Source organism: Garra rufa, chromosome 13 (assembly GCF_049309525.1).
Source record: "Garra rufa chromosome 13, GarRuf1.0, whole genome shotgun sequence".
Classification (NCBI taxonomy): Eukaryota; Metazoa; Chordata; class Actinopteri; order Cypriniformes; family Cyprinidae; genus Garra; species Garra rufa.
In genome coordinates, this window is record NC_133373.1 from 12,533,803 (window position 1) to 12,539,454 (window position 5,652).

The 5,652-nt window shown below is 40.6% G+C and overlaps 1 long non-coding RNA gene across 1 annotated transcript in view; it reads left to right on the top strand.

Annotated features, from left to right (window-relative positions):
• The first annotated feature begins 2,763 nt into the window (after positions 1–2,763).
• LOC141348615 (uncharacterized) overlaps positions 2,764–5,652 on the top strand; it is a 52,637-nt gene continuing 49,748 nt past the window's right edge. Inside the window, exons 1-2 of the long non-coding RNA XR_012357524.1 lie at positions 2,764–2,932; positions 3,400–3,481. This is a non-coding gene — a long non-coding RNA (uncharacterized lncRNA). The remainder of the gene's footprint in view (positions 2,933–3,399; positions 3,482–5,652) is intronic.

Below are 5,652 nucleotides of genomic sequence, written 5' to 3' on the forward strand. Positions count from 1 at the left end.
AAATGCTCACTGATGCTCCAAGGAAAAACCATTAATTAAGATCTGGGGGTGAAAACGTTTGAACAGCATAGAGATGTGTACATTTTTCTTGTTGTGTCTAATTATCATAATTTTTCATTAAATGCTGCCCGTCAGAAGCTACAAAAGATATTTTCCTAGAAGACAAAATGAGTTAAATTTACCCTCGAATTTGAAAGTTTTTCACCCCCTGGCTCTTACACATTTTTTTACACATTTTCATTCTGTTCAAAAGTTTTCACCCCCAGCTCTTAATGCATAGTTTTTCCTTCTGGCACATCAGTGAGCGTTTGAACCTTCTGTAATAGTTGCATTTGAGTCCCTCAGTTGTCCTCAGTGTGAAAAGATGGATCTCAAAATCATACAGTCATTGTTGGAAAGGGTTCAAATACACAAAAATGCTGGAAAACTGTGGGACCTGAAGAATTTTTCTGAAGAACAGCAGGCAGGACAAACAAAGGACTTTTGACCTCAACTGTATATAATTTATGGGCCTATATCATATTGATCGCCTCCATGCAGTTAAGGGTTAAAAACGATTTTGAGAGTGCTGAATAAGCTAGATGCTAAAATAATCTCTTTTAGGTCCCATGTGGAAAATCCTGTTTGGTTCCCTGGTGGTGTATCTTTCAGTGAAGTATCTTACGGCTGCTGTGAAGCTTTTGCTGTTTGTTTAGCCTAAGCTGAAAATTCAGTGTGAGTGTAAAATTCCATTATGGAAAAATCTTCTGTTGTTTTAATATTTTGAGAAATTGGACACACTGTTTTAATATGATGCCTTATTGGAGAGTGTCATGAGACACTCCAGGAGATGCAAATCTAGTAAGCTCTTACCATTCTTATTAATGTAAATATTCTCTTTGTATATTGAAATTCCTTAAATAAAAAAGTTTATAGACAATCTTGTCAAAGTCTAGCTGCCAGAACAGAGCTGATAGAGATGACTGAAATATTTTTGGCGGATACATTCATGAAAGGTCAAAGTAGCTAGTTAGGTTGATGTTGCTCACCTGGTTCAGAAGGAATGGAAGATAAACAGGGTCTGGAAGTCAGACTTTTCCAAACCAGTCTGAAATCTTACATGCCTCTGTAGAGCTGCAATGAAGCGTGCTAAGCAATACAGCATGGAAACACTGTCGTCTCCTCTTTTCCTCACAACTTTTCTGCTTTCTCAGCAGGAGATATTGAAATGCTAAACCACCATGATTAATCAACCGCTTGTAGCTGGAGACACCATAAGCTGCTTGGCCAAGAGAGACACAAACAGACAGCAAGGGGCCTGGATGCTGTCAAGGCCTGAAAGAAATATGTTAATAAAACAAGAGCTGTCGGTGAGAAGCTATTCAGTCAATGATTTCCACTTACTTTTGAAAAAGAGAAACAGAAAAGCAAATCTGTAAACCTAAATACTGGTTGTACATGCTGAATCATTATGAATCATTCAGGTGCCAGTAACACCAGTATTATTTAGCAAACATTGCCTATTATGTAGATGAATCATAATTTGATGACTCCAACATTTGGATTGTGTTTGGCTCAATTTTAGATAACACCTTTAAAAATGAGACCCAAGGTCACAGCTGGCGAGCAAACATCTTTAACGAGAAGATAAGTGATAGAGCAATAAGAAAGATCCTGAGCTTCAGAATCTGGAGGATAATGGATCCATCTGTTGGGTATTTGGGTGGACACCAACAGATTCATCTTAGCCTCTTCAAAGGCCATTACACGAATTGCAGAACACTGCAATGAGCAATTGAATCACTTTATGAGGATCATTTTCACAAGGGTGTTAGAAAAGACAAAAAATTAGCTACAAATAAAGTCTGGCAAATAAGAGCATCAACCTGGCAACCAGCGTCTCATCAAAAGTACTTCAAGTACAGCAATCAATGTATTTTCAGTTTACAGTTTACATGTGTAAATGAATCACTTGTCTTAACGATCGGTTCACGATTCATGAAACATAAGGACAGAATAGATCTATCTAGAGGCCCCGTCAGGCTATCTATCATCCTTTCATTCGTTCATTCGACAGAACTGCTGTAACTTGGTCACTTAAATTCCTACCTTGAAAAAAAAACTCAATTGAATCTGCTAGTTAGAAAAACAGCTTAGAAAAGATACAATCAGAGATAGAAGTTTTGAGCCCTAAAGAGATTAAGAGGTTAAAAACATGGTGTTTAACCATCTATGGGACAAATGCTGGTGGCATCACAGCTGAATCCAAAGAAAGTGATTTGTTTTGACCTTACGAGTGAAAGACACAAAGGTCAAATCTGACAGCAGGCAATGACAAGCCTCTGCAAATATATTTACCGCACAAACTGTCATATGAACGACCACGGCAATCTGATGCCGACTAATCTTAGGTGCACCGGTGTCAGTATGCCTCCCCTGAGATCCATCTGGCCGCGTTGCTCCGTAAGGTCACTCCGGTGGGCGTTTGCACCCACTCTTTTCGACTACGCGGCCAAGCAGATGGCCTCACAGTGTAAAAGGTTCCTATGTCTTAGGATTTGCTGGGAAAATGATGAGTCAGCCAGGATGTGGCCTGCCTTCAAAAATATCCCAGCCTGCCAGTGTCCTTGCCACCCTGATCAGCCATCCACATGATGACGGACTTCCTTGATGTGCCGTCTTTCATTAACCTCCCTGTGAGTGATGGATTAACCATGAGGGCAGAGACAGAGTCATAGATTATTGAGAACGAGTTTGCCTTCGCTCAGCCTCACCTGGTTTATAACGGATGGGATCGTGCTGCTTTAACTGCTGTATCACTCTTTTCTTAGACTAGTTTTCTAGAGGACATTTTCTGGACTTTTACATTTCAGATAGCGTTTTTGATCAGTCATAGCAGAGGTGAGATTATGTGCAGGGAAGCCGATATTAACATTGAAAAAATCTGATATGGGTAAGATAAGATAGAAATGATTTTTTATGTAATGACCGAATATATATATATATATATATATATATATATATATATATATATATATATATATATATATATATATAAAATTAACTATAATAAAATTAATAGTTCTATCAATAGGGGTTGAGAGATATGTGTTTTTCAGGGCCGATGACGGTTATTACAGTAACCGATAACCAATATTTTGAAACAATATATATGCCTGGTGTAAGAATAACAAGGGCTCTAAAAAATTCTTTAAATGTGTTTAAATTATTTTATCGCCAAATCAGTTTTGTAAATGATCGATACCGATAACCATAAAAATGGTAAATATCGGTGCCGATAATCAGTCAACCCCCTAATATTTCATCTGTATTTACATAAACTACCAAGTGCAAAAATAATGTGTGATTTCTGTGCAATATTCAGCACTATTTAAATGAATAATTATTGTTTTCAAATAGGTTTTTGGAATACACTGCCTGTCTGCCATCGATCAGCAAACATCATCCTGCCGTTTCACTAGAGCTGACAAAGAGGGGCAAGGTAATGTAAATAATACTTCCATAAGCATGTCTAATATTTATGGACAAGTGCAGATGTGGCAAGTCTTTGTGATAATTTGTAGTGGATATTGACATTATAATTTATTATAAGTAGAGATTATAATACATGGCAGATTTTAGGAGTTAAAGAGTTGGAGAACTGCTGTAGGAGAATGTTTTCTACTATCCATCAATCTCACTTCTGTATTGATTTCGTTCTATCAAGTAACTGTTACGTCAAATATATCTTGTATTTCATTTCTGATCATGAACTGGTTACCTTCACTCTTAAAAACACAAGAATCAATAAAACTATAGACAGGTGGCAATTCAGTATATTTCAGTTGACAGATAAGAACTTCAAAAGACAGTGGACATCCTTAATGAAGACAAATGACAGGTTAGATATTAATGCGGCGGCAGAAAATTAAATCATTCTTTACAATGATCTAGTGGCATATTGCTTTGCCCTTTAGAGAATATTTCAGATTATTTTGATCCTACAAGTCAGACGTTTGGAGTAAGATTTAATTCCGAAGATTTCATTTAAGATTTTTTTTATGTTTTTGAAAGAAGTCTCTAATGCTTACCAAAGCTGCTTTTATGTGATAAAAAAAACATTACAATAGTACAAATTGGCAAATTTTGTTGCAATTTAAACAAGCTGTTTTCTCTTTCAATGTATTCTAAAATGTTATTTATTTCTGTGATACAAAGCTGAATTTTCAGCATCATTAATCCAGTCTTCTGTTTGATTGATGTAGAAAACTTAAGTTTGCACCATTGGGTGCTGGGAGTGCTTCAAGAGAAGCAGTCTTCCACTCGCTGAAGTCTGCTATGGAATGCCTGTGTTTCATAATCCAATCAGTTCTCATTGGTTCAAATCAAATCCCACCCTACATTTAGGCCAAAAGTCTGTCAAAACAATGTGAGTGTCAGGATTATGTCTGTGTTTTGTCCTGTTCTGTTCTGTTTCCCAAGTGTTTTTTCCCCTATGGATGTATTGTTACATGCGTTCATTGCTTGCTCCCGGTTTTTGTTTGTTTGTATTGAGTTTAAGTGTTTTGTTTAAATAAACTGTTTATATTCATTTAATCCGGTTCTCCTGCTTCATCTCCACTCCTCCACTCAGCCAGATTGTGACAGATCGACGGACCTAAAGAGTCGGGCTGAGGCAGCTTTGAGGAGACTGCGGCAAGGTGGCCGTGAGTTGGAGCGATATGTGGAGGACTTCATCGAGCTCTCCCATCAGGTAGGCTGGCACGAGGCTGCTCATGGTGCTGTGTTTGTTTTGGGGCTGGATGATGAGACCATTCGCTACGATCTTCCCTCTTGTAATTTCCCCTTGATCGAGCTAATAAACCTGATTCTCTATTTGAATGGATCTGATTTTGAAGTTGAAGAATTTCCAAATTCTGGTCGGTCTCATATTCCGGTCCCCTCACAGACACAGCACATCGCGCCAGCCTGCCATAAGCCGAGAACCTCCACATACCGCTCCAACGGATCGAACCGCTAGCCCAGTCTCCTATCCCCTGTCATCCTCCAAAGCTCCGCCGCTGTCCTCAGCCCGATGCGGCCGGCCTCCTCCCCGCGCTCTAGTCTACCGGCCTCCGCCCAGCGCTCTAGTCTGCCGGCTTCTTCTCCACGCTCCAGCCCGTCAGCTGCCAGGCCAGCGTCAGCTCGCAAAATGGCCGCCACGCCAGTTCACAAGATGGCCGCCACGCCAGATTCTGCAAGCAAGATGGCTGCCACGCCAGATTCTGCAAGCAAAATGGCCGCCACGCCAGTTCACAAGATGGCTGCCACGCCAGATTCTGCAAGCAAGATGGCTGCCACGCCGGAGTCTGCACGCAAGATGGCTGCCACGCAGGAGTCTGCACGCAAAATGGCCGCCGTTCCTGAGTTCCCGGCCAAGATGGCCGCCGTTCCTGAGTTCCCGGCCAAGATGGCCGCCAAGCCTGAGTTCCCTGTCAAGATGGCCGCCGTTCCTGAGTTCCCGGCCCAGATCCCTGGTGAAAAAAACAGCTAAAACCAGCCTAGGCTGGTTGGCTGGTTTTAGCTGGTCAACCAGCCTGGTTTTAGCTGGTTTAAGCTGGTAAGTGGCTGATTTTAGCTGGCCTTTCCAGCCTGGCCAAGGCTGGTCAGGCTGGTTTTAGCTGGTGGTTTTCC